Raw genomic sequence first — 16,230 nt, forward strand, 5'->3', positions numbered from 1 at the left:
TATGCTTAGACATATTGTTATTGTGGATTGACAAATGACTCCAATAGCATAAGTAAATACATTGCGAATGATACATTTTTAATCCACATTAGTACAGATCAATTATTTGTTCAAATTTGACTCCAAAATATCTTATGTTATTTCAATGTTGTCTCACCATTGTGAAATTGTTGAAGAAGATGTGGTGGCTTTCACCTTGAACCGAAAGCGGTACTGCATCACAGTAAATCACAGTAAATATGACATACACTGATTTACATATGATTAACCCTAGGCGGCCAACTACGCTACGCTCGCGTAGTTTGCGTAGTTGGTGCTACTACGCGCTACGCGAATGGCACGTAGCACAGTGCAAAAACGCGTAGCGTAGTTGGCATTTTTTGCTTGCTCGCAGTCCTCAACGTCAAGTTGGCGACCGCGAGCGAGCAAAAAGACATTCCGGCGAGATTTTTTCCTCATTCGCAATCAGCAACATCATGTTGGCGATCGCGAGCGTGGAAAATAAACCTCCCGGCGAGATTCTCAACGCGGTGAGGTCAGGTTTCTCATTGCGATTGGTCGCGTATGCTCGCGACCGCTCGCGATGAGAAACTACTAGTCCGCGTTGAGAAAGCTGCCTCTCGAGTAAAAATCTACTTGAGCGGCAGAAAACAACAGCTCGCACTGTGCGAGATGCCGTTTTCAATGATTGCACTGTGCGGACAAGCATCCGGCACTGTGCAATCATCCCGAACAGCGCACTTCGCAGTTCGAGTAGCGCTACGCGTATCTCGCCTAGTGCGAAGTGCACTTCGCATAGCTGTGCGTAGCTCTACTACGCAAACTCCGTCCAGGGTTACATATGATTCCTACATCAAAGAATCAAATGCAATCGACCCGCCCTGATTTTTGCTTCTGTACGGAGACCTGGCTCAAACCCCATCTGGTCCCTGCCATCACCTTGGGGATCCCTTTGGGGTACAAGATTCTTAGGCTCGACCGCCCTGTCAAAACCGGCGGCGGGGTCGCTGTAATCTATAAAGACACTCTCACTGTCACCTTTCTCGACCAATGCTGTACTAGGGACATTGAAATCCTTGTTTTCAAAATTGGTTCCTTTCCACAAGTTTGCTGGAAGGGAGCACTGGTGTACCGTCCCCCCGGCCCTTGTGGCGAGGCTTCGACCCTCCTTCTGGAGACACTAGCTCCTCATATCAGCATAGGGACTAATTTTGTACTCCTTGGAGACTTCAATGTCCACAGTGAACTGGTTGACAATGCAGAAGCGCGCAACCTGCTGGCTGATCTATCCGCCCTAGGACTTAAACAGTGCAACCAAGGTCCGACCCATTGGGCCGGTCACACCCTCGACTTAATCCTGTCCAACTCGCACTCCCTGACTTGTTATCCTCCAACGCAGGTGGAATGGACCGATCACTTTGTAATTAACTTCTCCCTCCCCACCCTCATCAAAGAACGCTCCCAACCTGCTCCCCTCCCGTTATGGCGCAGGCAGTGGTACAAGGTGTCCGCTGACACTTTCAAAACTACTTTCGTACCTCCCGACTTTCTCCCCTCTGACTCCACCAGTTCGGCTCTGTCTAAATACAATGATGCCTTGATCACGGCGGTCAACCTAATTGCCCCTTTAAGACGCTGTAATCGGCGTTCTGACCGCAGGCAGGAACCATGGTACTCGGACCTACTGCGTGCGGAGAAAAAGGCCTGCAGGAAGTTGGAGAAATCCTGGAGAATCTCACGCAGTATGACCGATAAAGACCGCTATGGCTCAGCCATGAGACTCTATCATAAAAACATCAGAGCTGCCCGTAAATCCCACATTGTCTCCCAACTGTCTGAGGCTGGCAATGACTCTAAACTACTGTACCAGGTTCTCTGCACATTTACCAAGCCCGTCGCCTGTGACAGTCCAGAAATGCTGACCCAAAAACTGTGTGAGGATACCGCTGGGTTTTTTGCCAATAAAATTGATTCCATTTATCGAAACATCTCCCAAGCAAGCCCACCTATTGAGGAAATGGTCCCTTCTTCTAGCCCCCAGCCCGGAATAGTCGGCGCTGTTTCCGCTGCGCTGTCCTCTATCCCCGAGATTAGCTTGGACCAAGTCAATTCCCTGATCGGGACTATTAAATCAGGCAGCCCAGTGGACCCTGTACCTGCCCGTGTCATGCACCTCATTGGGAGTGTCCTCAGTCCCTCCATTCAGACGGTGATCAATCGCTCCCTCTCCGAGGGACTGGTCCCCCGGGAGTGGAAAGAGGCCATGGTCAAGCCTATCAGGAAAAACACCTCCATCCCCTGGTCAGATATGACTAATCTGAGGCCAATCTCCCTCTTGCCGTTCATCAGCAAATTGATGGAGAAGCATGTGAATCACCACCTTTCCAGCTTCATTGAGCAGACCGGCAGTCTGGACCACTCTCAGTCAGGGTTCAGGCCTAGGTATAGCACCGAGACGGCTCTTCTTTCCGTCACGGATGCTATACGCTTGTCCCTGGACAGAGGGATGTCAGTGGTGTTGGTGCTGCTGGACTTGTCCGCAGCATTCAACACCATATCCCACGCCATTCTCCTTACCAGATTAAAGGAGATTGGTATTGATAGATCCGCCTTGGCGTGGTTCACCAGCTTTCTCTCCGAACGTACCCAGAAGGTGAATATGGGCTCCTTCAGCTCCCCCTCGGCCAGCATCACCAGAGGAGTCCCGCAAGGCTCCTGTCTCAGCCCTACGTTGTTTAACGTATATGTCTCCTCTTTGGCTAACATTATGAGGTCTTTCGGGTTTATGCCCATCTCTTACGCTGACGATACGCAGCTGCTGTTCACTTTTAAAAACTTTACCCCGGAGATAAGACAAGCTTTCTCCAACGGCATGACTGCGATCGCCAGCTGGATGGCCCAGAACTTTCTCCAGTGTAATGTGGGAAAGTCTGAGGTCATGCTATTCGGAGAGGCAAAAATCCTGTGGACCCCTGACTGGTGGCCCTCCAGTCTGGGTCAGGCCCCTTCCCCTAAACAGGTGGTGAAAAACCTGGGGGTCCGTCTAGATCATGATCTCACCCTTGCCCATCATGCCAGCACCACGGCGGGATCCTGCTTCCACATCATTAGCCTCCTTCGGAAGGTGTTCCCCCTGCTACCAGACTATACAAGAAAGACCTTGGTCCAGGCCCTCGTTTTGAGCCGCCTGGACTATTGCAATGGCCTATTCTTAGCAGCCAATGAAGGAGTGCTTAATAAACTTCAGGTGGTTCAGAACACTGCGGCCCGCCTGGTGACCAATGCCCCCCCTAGAACTCCATCCTTGCCCCTCCTCAAGGCCCTCCATTGGCTTCCCATCCGGAAACGGGTGGAATTCAAGATTTGCTGTGTGGTGCACAGGAGTCTTCACAACCTCGGTCCTCACTACCTGGCCGAGAAATTTGTATACCACCGCCCTTCCCGCATTCTTAGGTCCAGCAATCAGCTATTACTCCAGGTTCCTAGACATAACAAGACCAGACAGGGAGGTCGCGTCCTTTCCATTATGGGCCCGCGTCTGTGGAACAGTCTTCCCCTTTCCCTCAGAGATTGCCCGAGCCATCTAGCTTTCAGGAAACGCCTAAAGACAACCCTGTTCTAGTGGGAGCGCTGCCCTACCTGTTTCTTCACAGCACCGCGCGGAGATACACCTTCGGGTGTGATGCCGGCACGTTACAAGCCCATAAATAAATAAATAAATAAATTCACAACATTAAACAGATCACACTTTGATACATTTAATCATTTTCCAAATTAGTCATGAGTTTGGCCTGATTTTGAGTCTTCAAGATGGGATACTCAAACATTTCTGTGATGGAACATGCAATCGGCCAAAACCCCTTCAAGTATCACATTTTTCTCCATCATGGAGTTCTCATCTGGACAGAACAATGGACATTGAAAAATTGTTTGGGGTATGTGTTACTCTGTCACCATTGGGTACACCTTCCCGTCTGTGTTTCTACAAAAATGGTATGCCTATCAAAAGTACATTATAATACTGTACATGCCAATTCAGAAATTCTGCTTTTGAGATTTCATGGGATTGCTGTAGTTGAGGCAAATCCACATGGTGGTGACAGGACAGCAACATTGAGAAAACTTGAGTCAAAATGGTTTATTAAACTGCGCGCAGTAGATAAGGGGCTCAACACAGATCGTGAGTTACATGTGTTTTTGCGAGATTAGAATTGTATTAATAAATGGTTATCCTTTCAGAATGTTGTCATACAATGAATGTATATGACCACAATGTTGTATATGTCTGAATTACGAGTAAAAGGGAAAGTCTAAATGTATGATTGTTGTAACTTGGACCTGTGGGTGTCTTCTAAACTCTTCCCATCAAATTGTATAGTTTTTAACCAGGATATTGTACACATGTTGTTGGTACAGCACATAATATATGTTTACATACATTGGGTGAAGCACTCTCTTCATTACACCTGTCCACTATTGTTTCAGTCCAGTGTCAGGACTTTAAAATAAGGCAGAAATGGAAAGTTTGAAAACATGGCCAGTTCAGTATCTATGGCTCCACTTATATTGCCATCAATAGGATGCTGTGTATCTTGTATCACTTTGTTCGTATGGAATCAGTGGAATACTTTAAGATTTTATAGTCAGGACAAGCATGAACGAGGTTACATTACTAACGTGCTCCCACAATGATTAAAGCACCAACGCGCTAACCGGCGCTGCACGAAGGACTCGGTCTTTATGTTGGTGCGGTGCAGCTTTGGAATATAGAATAAGGGCTTAAAAGTGTTCATACAATAGGACGGATAATGGCCCGTTGCACAGGCAAAGATGGCGGAGATTACAGCTTATAATTGAGGGGCGATAGTGAGCCGTCTTCTATTTCGCCCACCTCATGCTTACGGGTCATGGGATTCCCTCTATTGGGAAAGTGGCGTCTACGTAAATAGCGGTTTTGCCACGTTACCCATTTCTCTTGTGACTGTGGAGGTACGTGGATCGGCGGACACACTACAACTTTTTGGTGAGTGTTGTGACAGGGGAGGACTGGGGGTTAGTGCCTTCCATGGACGGTTTATAAATATAGTTTGTTTTTGCTAAAGCTTTAGGTTGCAACGTATTATGGTTGCGTCTTATGGGTCGCGGTAAAGGGAACGTGTAAAGAGGAGACTGTCGATAAGTTCATTGTGCATAAGGTGAGGGATATGTAACAGGTGGATAGTCAAGATGCGTACGGGTTAGTGTCATAAGTCGGTTCCTATCTGTTGTCGCTCTTTGTAAAAAATTTTAGAACGGGGTATTCAAAAATTAGGAAGAAGTGGCGCTCTGCTGATAAACGTAGGTGCAGTGAGCTTCAATATCTGTATGGTGCAAAACAGGGAGGGGAGACCCCTGAAACCCCTTGAATTGTATAGGACAAATAAAATTTGACCTAAAACCAAGCAAAAGAACAATCCTGTGCACACATACAATTAATTAAATCAAAGTTGACATGAGTAAGTATAACTTAACAAAAGAAACATCCATATATAAATTGGTAATTCTGTTTAATATGCGTATCCAGCCGACACGTGTTTCATCGTGGGACGTGTAAACCACGACTCTTCAGGGCTGAAGCTAATGCCAAAATGACAGTAGATACCCTCCACCGGTGATACTTCCAACCCGGTAGGGAACGCAAAAATGTGAGCGATGGGTCAGTAGATCTGAGCAAGTAAGTATAGTCTCTCCAAAAATTCAGCAAAAACAAGGATCTTAGATGACTTCCTGCCGCCAGTCACGTAAAAATCAGTTATAAAGACAACGTATCCTTAAATAGTAATTCCAGCCCGTATGTGTCAGGCAACGTATCACTCGCATACGGAATGGATGCCGCCAGGATGCTTTGACACTTTTTTCTACTTACACTTGTTTTGCATAGACATTTTCTAGCAAAGACGTTGCCTGACACATACGGGCTGGAATTACTATTTAAGGATACGTTGTCTTTATAACTGATTTTTACGTGACTGGCGGCAGGAAGTCATCTAAGATCCTTGTTTTTGCTGAATTTTTGGAGAGACTATACTTACTTGCTCAGATCTACTGACCCATCGCTCACATTTTTGCGTTCCCTACCGGGTTGGAAGTATCACCGGTGGAGGGTATCTACTGTCATTTTGGCATTAGCTTCAGCCCTGAAGAGTCGTGGTTTACACGTCCCACGATGAAACACGTGTCGGCTGGATACGCATATTAAACAGAATTACCAATTTATATATGGATGTTTCTTTTGTTAAGTTATACTTACTCATGTCAACTTTGATTTAATTAATTGTATGTGTGCACAGGATTGTTCTTCTGTTGTCGCTCTTTGTTTTGTCTTGTTTTAGGTGACTGATTGCACGTAACAGGATCGCAAATGAAGGTCCACTGACTAGTCACATATCACGTACAATGTGGACAGTTGGATTTTAACGAAAACGTGTTACCAATACTTAGGAGCACGGCGCTGACCCATCTTAGTGGTGAGTGTGCTTGGTCCATTATTATTGGTCTTTAGTGAGACCATGGAGCTTATCAAAGTTCATACTGATGCGATGTATTCTTTGTTTATGGCACTCTTTCAGGCCCAACAGTTGCTCACATGCAGCTTTGAAATATTTTGGACCTGTCAGACCCAGTGCCGGATATTAGGATCTTATTTGTGAGGTTTTGGGAAACTTTGGTGAGTGAATATATAGAACATAGCTTTTTCTCCAATTCATTATTAGCCACGTAGAATAAGGGCCACAGAATGGTGTACTGTATATGGAGATGAATAGTGGCCACAACAACATTTAGGGGGGCATTAATTTGCTTTTGTTGGCCAACATGATTTAATGTGGTCCGGGTGTTGGCTCTTTAAACCTACAAAGGATGCGTACCATAGGAAGTTAGGACTCCATTGAGAACCTACATAGATGTACGCCACATATCGAAAATGTACAGTTGTATATTTCTTACCATAAATGCTTTTGCTGTTTGCCCACTATGGATAAGATGCCACTGCCCCAACTTCTTCTTATATAGTCTGACAGAGATACCAGGTATTCTCTGTGCGTGTAACAGGAAAGGTATTTGGTTTAGGACTTTGAGGTACAACGTGTGCCACCGTAATGTCTGTCTGTGCTTTCTTCTTAGAGCTACGCTGGGTATACTACTATCTGGACTGGGGTTCTCTTACATATTTCGTCCAAGCAAGAACAGACACTAGCTGTTTCGAATTCTGGCTTGTAGATTCCGACATGATTGGTGGGTTAAATTTTATAACTCAGTGTATATATGCACTTAATACTTGGCATGTACACTGTGGTTTGGTTAGTTTGGAGGACAATATTTGGAAAATCTGTCTTCACCTATACCTGTCCCACATACCTCCGCCAGTGTGCTTATTTTTCTTAACTATTTTCTTCATTTATCTTGGTGATTTGGGATCTGTGTGTATACTTTTACACTTATGTTTTTCAAGTTTCACATATACAAATTTTGTATATATGATTCCTGGATAGGTTTTAACAAAATGCGTGTATATATCTTGTAATGTGTGTTTATCCTTTTATGTAGCACAAATAGAGGCTAGTCAGTGGTGCTAACAGTAACATTGTGATATTTGTATATTGTCTAATGTTGTCTTATATATAATTGTTTGTTATTGTATGTAGTATGTTTATGATATTATGTTTGTTATTCCAGCCTTGAAAAAGTCCTAGCAAAAGACGAAACACGTGTCGGCTATTGTGTGCTGGTAATGTTTTATAAAAAATGTTTTTAAAATAACTTTTTCTACAACATGAAGAAAGACTGCTGAACAGCATGGACAATGACCTTTCTGGATCTTTACTTCAGATCAATATTGTTGTGTCTTGTCCACTCTTAGAATAGGGATTTATACCGAATGATCCCATCAATCTGATCTCAACTGTTTATAGATCAATATTAGACTTAACGGTGTGCTGCCAGAGCCTCAGTTTGGTTATATAAGTGATTGCACATTGGTTTGTGCTAACAACACCTTTAGGTGGTAGGTGTTTGGGGCGGACTTAGCACCCGTTTGCATAAATATAGCACGCTATTTTGACTTCACACGCTAAAATCAATGATGAATTACAGTATATTTGTTGAATGTGCGGATATTTCCCTTTAAGGGAACATTACTACTTGTGTGTCTGTCAAATGCCTATCAAAAGTATTTGGACAAAAGCACACTGGCTTACATACACATTTATGAAGGAGTAAGATATCATGCAAAACAATGTTCGATTTAACATGTATGAAATAGTGTATCTGATGCTAAACACAATTGGGATATGTGTAGACACCAAAATGTATCCATTAATTCTGATGTGATAGTCATTTTCGCTCACATGCTCACTCTTGTTTGTGTAAAATCCCAACATACCAATGTGACGTTTGGAACATCTACATCTGTATGTGGATAGTATGCTATGTCATATGTAATTGCTCTACTATTACATTATGCACAATAGTGAAGGAGAATCACACCTGGCAAAACAAAGACTATTGGCTTGTTAGGTACAACTGTCCCTCATGGCATCAAACAACCTGATGCATATGTGTAGTTTAGGCAGCCATGTGTCTGCTCGGAACAGTCCTTTGGTAGTGAACAGGGATCAAATGGGATCCTCGCCCAAAAAATTATAGGCAAAGCACATCATCATCCACATTGTGCAAAGCTTAAACCTTCAAGAACACTTGTGCCTTGGACATGGGTCACCCTTAATGATGATGGGAAAGATCCTTGCTGTAACAAAATAATAGTCATTTAACATGTGAAACTCAAATAAGAAGTTACCCCCTTCATGTTGCTGTTGGGCTCTCAACTGCCCATCATGCTTGGGATAGACCATTGCAAGAATGCGGGTCATTAGGGAGGTAAGGGTGCTGCGCATGCACTTCCCACATTAGGAGGACTGCCCGAGTTGGACTTTGGCTAACCTTTTGGTTCAGCACTGTAGGTCCCCTTACCTCTTCCTGCACTGGAGGCTGTGCCATTTGCAGACCCCAAGGGTCTACACCTTTCTGGAGATGGCCTTCCGGGGATTCCACTTCTGATGGGTGTTGACCTGTATACATACAAGAAATGAAAGAAAAAAAGAATGTGTTTTTTTTGTCTGTATTGATGTAGCACAATTTTACTGCATGTACCATAAGCATGATTTGTAAGATACCATATAACATGTGTATTTTCACATGCTGACCAAAACAAATATATTAATACACAATTTTGTAGTGACCTGTTGACTACCCTCATCCCTTGTCATGTCCTCAACTCACTAATCCAGGCCAGTGACATCCTCTAGCCCAGGGGTCTCCTACATTTTCAGTGACATGAGGTACTTCTCATCAGTGCAAAACATTGTGAACTATTGAAGGCTAAACAACTTGTGCATTGTTACCAGACACCCTCACAGTCAGCTTCATTGACTTGATCCCTAAAGTCCACAGAGCCAGATACTATTGTTTGAACTACATACTATGATTGAGGACACTATGAAGGAGCTACCCTGTGAGTCACTGAAAGCATGGTCTTTGAGGATGTATGAATATGTGCAGGTGTGAACGGGATAGAATTGTAGAGGTGACAGAGTCTGTGTGGTATGTACTTATAGCACAGAACATACTTTTTGCCATATGTGGCACCGTTACATGGATGACACAAACATATAATTGTATGTCCACTTGAACTGAGGGAATTTAAAGGAGCAGAGAAATATTCTACCAAACACTTCATATCATGGAAGCTTTTTCTGCACTTTAAAATTCTTGCATGTAAAAAAGGGCTGTATCTTGCATAAATGCATTTGCACAGTGAATACTGGCTATGGGAGTAAGATGCCCGCAGTTGAGAAATTAATTACTTTTAAATGGAAGTAAAATGAAATGAAGTGTTAGCTCAAGAAGTTAGTTAACTCTCCATTTCAATTATTGTCCATTTAAAAGCATTCAGGGGTATATTTTTGCCCACATCTTCAAATTTGAGTTGACAAGGAAATATTTTTATGATATACCTCAGTGCTTTAGTTGTTTGCCGCTGTGACTCAGCCCCAGCCTGACCCATGATTCTGACTGAGCATTGGTCAGTGTCAGGCCCTGCTATCTACAGCCTGATGATCATGATGTCAAATGAACACAGCGTTCCCATAACTTTTATATGAAAAATTGACCTTGTGCCCATCAAATAACTGACCTCAAGCTTCTGTGCTACTCTGAAGGGGTCTCAGAGGTACTGGCAGATCCCAATCAACTGTTTGGAGAACCCTGACCTGGGCTAAGTGATTTGTAGAATGACACACATAGAAAACATCATTTTCATTTGGTTTGTATGCAAAACATTTATATGTACATTTGTAAAGAAAATGTAATGTGTTTTCTAATTTACATGATGTGAGATTTTTACATTTCACATATCAATCAAGCATATACATAGATATATCTCTACATACACACCACAAATAATCTAGGGCTTTAAGCACACAACCCATACTAATGTTGTTTTTTTTAACATTGTGAAGTGCTTACAAATCACCAATATCATTGTCCTATGTAAGGAACAAAATATAAGACACTTAACATCAATCACTACACTTCACCCATGAACTCAAAGGGACATTTTAGCCTGTGTTAATGGATAACAATCAGTTAAACAGATTCACATATACATTTCAATCATGTACCTGTTCCTCTGGTGAGCCACAGAGCTTTGCCATACATGGACATGACATCCTCTGCCAGCAACTCCAGCTCTTCTGATGAGAAGGCAGGGGCCCTCTCACCTGTACAACCTGGCATCCTTGCTCCCAGAGGTCACAAACAGCAGCAAAAGGGAAGGAGGGCCTTATGGCTGCAGTGTTAGGAGGCAGGTGAGCTTTTTATGAACTGCCTCATACATGACACGACATACGTGATCATCAGCAGAGACGTACAAAGTCATTGGCCTTTGTACGTTGCTTTCACACACATTAGCCTATGGCTATGTCCTTTGTGGAGTTAAATACCCACTAGGCGGTCAACTTCCACCGCGGACGTCTTATTACAAATGTCCAGACAGCGAGGTCAGGCACCTGCCATTTTAGAAGGTCAATTAGTGTGTTTGTGCCTGTTCAGTGCATCACCACCACTCAAAATGGTGGCTAGTTTGTTTACAGATTCAAACTTGGAAGGACACTCATGTATTTTAAAAGAAAACATTTATGTGTAGTGCACTGCTGTGGTTAAATGCAGTACTTGTGCAGTGTTGCTTACACCTCCGTTAACGGTGTTTTGGTTGAAAAAATAAAAAATCAATGTGTAAATAATACATTAGAAATATATTATTTACACATTCTTTCATATTTAACCCTTTCTGTGCCAAGGACGTAATAGTTACGTCCTCCGCCATGGTGGCCGTGTGTGGAGGACGTAACCATTACGTCTTCTGCACACATCCACGAAAACCCTTCGCAGTTTACAGCAGAGGGCTTTCTTTTTTCTTTTTTTTCAGTCTCGGGAGCAGGGGAAGAGCTTCCTCCTGCCCGAGGTATTTTAAAAAAAATGTTATTGAGTGTAATGATGGTCGGCACCCATGGTGCACTGACGTCATTACAATGAAAGAGAAATTAGCTAATTGGCTCATTGGAAGGAAAAAAAAGGTCAATATTCCGTAGAAAAATGCTCTTATTACATGTTGCATTTTGGGCCGTTTCCTGTTGCAGGCATTAGGTCTGCCCACACAACTGAGGAACCATTTGTATTTGTAGACTTGGGGTAATGTTGGGTGGAAGGAAGTTTGTGGCTCCCTGTAGATTTCAGAAGTTTCCATCAAAGAAATGTGAGGAAACTGTGTTTTTATAGTCAAAGTTTGAGGTTTGCAAGAGATTCTGGGTAATAAAAACATCATTGCAAGTCAGCCCACCCTGGATAGCCCTAGGTTGGCTAGGTTTCACTAGGTACTGGCTGTATTAGGGTCCAAAATCTAAGGGAACAAAAATGGTAGAACATGTGCTATTACCAATTGTCTGGGCCCAGGGAGGCTTCCCCTGCATGGCTGGGTCCAGGACTCTGACCAGGTCCCTGGGCATGTGCTCAAACCATGGGCTCCATACTCAGGCTTGCTGCACCGCCAAAGGCCTGGACTGGGTCCTGGGGACTAGGTCCTGAGTTCTGTGGCCTGAGGACTGGGACTTGGGTCATGGCCCCTGGTGCCTGGGTCCTGGGGACTGGGGCCTGGGTTGCGGGACCTGGGACCAGGACCTGGGCCCTGGTGCCTGGGTCTTGGGACCTGGGTCTTGGTGCCTGGGTCTTGGGGCCTGGGTCATGGGTATTGAGTCCTGGGGTGTGGGTCCTGGGTCCTTGGGTCTACATCCTGGGGCTTGGGTACTGGGCCATTTGGTCTCCCACTTCACTTGTGCATTAAGGGTCGGAGCTCCATCAGGCCCCCACTTGCAGCCCTCTGCCTGACGCCCAGCTGGGGCTCCAAGCACCCAGCCAGCAGGATCCCCTGAGACTGGCCATCTAGTCGCATGCCATGCTTTCCAGTGGGGCGACCAGATGAGTGGGCTGCCCTGAAAGTCCTGCTGAGGGCTGATTTGCTTCCTGGAGGCCAGACAGGGCTCCAGGAGGACAAGTGCATCCCTGTCTTCAGTCACCTCTGTCACTCGGTGTGCACGGATTACAAGAAAGGGGGGTAGCCATCTCCAGATCATGAGGGATAGGGTACCCTGGAACCCCTTGTGGACTGGCAGTTATCAGCCAGTGACCATATGGCCCACATCCGAAGCCCTGCTGGGCCCTGGGTTAGGGAGGGGGTCCTCATCCTGGGCTCCGTCCTCCAGCTCACCTTGTGGCAGAGCACCCGGGAAGTCCTCCACTGCTAATATTTTTGCATATATTTTACAGTCCACTTTAAATAACAAACTAGGTCTGTAATTCTTGGCTTCCAAGAGGTATTTTTCTTCCCGTTGGATCACTACAATGGTAGGTTTGGAGCATGTCCCACCAATCTACCTTTTGTTCTAAAAGTTAGGAAAATAATTATTCCATATGTTCTAATAAACTGCTTTGGCAGTTTTGATGGAAGCTTGTGACATACCCATGGACTGTTGACTCCAAATAGAGCAGAGGAACTTTGCGCTGTCGGAGGTTTTTTTATCCTATTGACGTATGCAGAGATACCATGAAGTAGTCTCAATCAGCATTATTTTTACAACCTAACTAGAGGTGGAAAAGTTTCTCTCATCACCATAAGGCAAGCTATTCTTGAAAGCAAAAGACACAAAATTGATGGACGGAATGCAGAACAAATCAAAACATTCACCCCCAGTCAAGAGATCTGGGTTAAATCTATCATTCTTATGCTCACCATGCCACCCCAGTTTAGACTTGGCCATATGCAAATCAGTCTTGACCCTGTGCCTCATGGGTACAGTCCAGCCCGAACTGCCAAGCCAGGTCCTCCCTGGACCGGAAACAAGCATCCTAGGACCGGTTTCGGTGTTTCACCCCTCTTCAGCCAGGATAGCTTGATTCCAGTGGCACAGTGAGCCCAGGACGGATGTATGACGTTACAACGCATACTTTTACAACGCATGCACTTACAACGCAATTTTTACAACGCAACATCCACTACAACGCATTCCATTACATCGCATGACACTACAACGCATTTTTAAAAACTACCTTTACAACACATTCCATTACATCACATACTACCTTTACAACGCATACCATTACAACGCATAATATTACATTGCATTTAAGGTAAGTGTTGGATAGTATAGGGGTAAAAATTACTATTCTCACTCCAGGGGGTGCAACAGTAGGGTAAGTGTTGGATAGTATAGGGGTAAAAATTACTATTCTAACTCCAGGGGGTGCAACAGTAGGGTAAGTGTTGGATAGTATAGGGGTAAAAATTACTATTCTAACTCCAGGGGGTGCAACAGTAGGGTAAGTGTTGGGTAGTTTTGGGGTAAAAATAACTATTCTAACTCCAGGGGGTGCAACAGTAGGGTAAGTGTTGGATAGTGTAGGGGTAAAAATTACTATTCTAACTCCAGGGGGTGCAACAGTAGGGTAAGTGTTGGATAGTATAGGGGTAAAAATTACTATTCTAACTCCAGGGGGTGCAACAGTAGGGTAAGTGTTGGATAGTGTAGGGGTAAAAATTACTATTCTAACTCCAGTGGGTGCAACAGTAGGGTAAGTGTTGGATAGTATAGGGGTAAAAATTACTATTCTAACTCCAGGGGGTGCAATAGTAGGGTAAGTGTTGGATAGTGTAGGGGTAAAAATTACTATTCTAACTCCAGGGGGTGCAATAGTAGGGTAAGTGTTGGATAGTATAGGGGTAAAAATTACTATTCTAACTCCAGGGGGTGCAACAGTAGGGTAAGTGTTGGATAGTATAGGGGTAAAAATAACTATTCTAACTCCAGGGGGTGCAACAGTAGGGTAAGTGTTGGATAGTGTAGGGGTAAAAATTACTATTCTAACTCCAGGGGGTGCAACAGTAGGGTAAGTGTTGGATAGTGTAGGGGTTTTACCCCTATACTATCCAATACTTACCTTAAATGCAATGTAATATTATGCGTTGTAATGGTATGCGTTGTAAAGGTAGTATGCGATGTAATGGAATGCGTTGTAAAGGTAGTTTTTAAAAATGCGTTGTAGTGTCATGCGATGTAATGGAATGCGTTGTAGTGGATGTTGCGTTGTAAAAATTGCGTTGTAAGTGTAGTGCATTGTAAAAGTTGCGTTGTAAAGGTTGTTCCCCGCCCAGGACTCACGTCTGAGCATACCTGGCGCACTTAGGGCGAGAAAGCAAAAGACACACAATTGATGGATGGAATGCAGCACAAATCAAAACATTCACCCCCAGTCAAGAGATCTGGGTTAAATCCATCATTCTTATTTTTGCTATTCTTGAAACAATTGACAGTTTCTCTCGAAAATGAACTAACACATTCAAAATTGAAATCATGACTGGCAATTAAAAGGTTTGAAGCCTTTTGGACTGCCCTAATACAGAGGCATATCTACATATGTAATACCAATTTAGGACAGAGAAAGAGATAAAGAAAATTCTTAAATAAGTCACTTCTAAAGCTGAGACAGACGTCTTTTACAGCTATATTTACTTCAAGACAGTCATGTCAAGATACTGAAGAGCTAACCACAATGAGCGGATTCTTGACGAAGGTCTAGCCGCAACGGGTTGTTTGTCACCAAGCCGCCAATAGTTTGTCAACAAGCCGCTAAGATTTCAATGTTTAGCATCTATTTCCGCAGATCCAAATAACAGAAAGTATTATAATAATAAGTGATGTATTCAAGCTAAATCATGTTCATCAATACGAATTCTATGGAATGAAAACATCAGATCTATGTATTTTGCTTTGGTCTATGGAACTGACCAATTGTGGTTATACATTCTGTTCCATGTATTTATGTACATTTCTCATCCATCACAAAATGTATTCGTGTATTGTCAAAAAACGAGAAATAAGAATAATTAAAAAAAAGTAATTCACAAATAACTTTATTGTTTCATTAATGATTGTATTTTTAGTTTAGACTTTTTGCTTGTGTCTAGAGTTGACATGTGTTTTATAGATCATATACACTGTGTCCGGTGTCTTTTCACTTTTTCCAATTGAGATACCCATCCAGGCCTGGAGCTTTACTGCATTTTAGAGATTGGATTGGCATGATTATGTCTGATTTCTGTATTGTTCTATTATACTCTAGATTAGTTTTTTCATTTAGTGAGGATAGTTACTTCTGTCAATCTTCTATCGGGCTGATACTCAGGGTTATAGGGATTTGAGTAGAATGTCTGGAAGCAGTACAGGATGGTTTTGGTATTCATTTGGGCGTTCCTAGATTTATATTTCATTTTAACAATAGGTCATTTATTGCCTTTGGCTTTAAGGTAATTGGCAAGGGTCTTCCCAGCTATATTTTGTTGGAGAATATTCCTTGCTTTGAAGCTAATACCCTGTGTATGAGCTCCGCTACTAATTATATTATTGTATTCGCATTTTAGGGGTTTCAACTTCCATAAGACCATTGCACCTATGACGCAAGTTGAGTGGTATTCTTTTGTTGTATTTCTAAGTCAAGGGCATTGAGATTTAAGTTTGTGTTCTTGTTCTTGGTGGACATGATGTTAATCATTATTCCTTTTATGGTTGCTTTAACTGCATTCCACAA

This window comes from Triturus cristatus, chromosome 8, assembly GCF_964204655.1.
Source record: "Triturus cristatus chromosome 8, aTriCri1.1, whole genome shotgun sequence".
Lineage (NCBI taxonomy): Eukaryota > Metazoa > Chordata > Amphibia > Caudata > Salamandridae > Triturus > Triturus cristatus.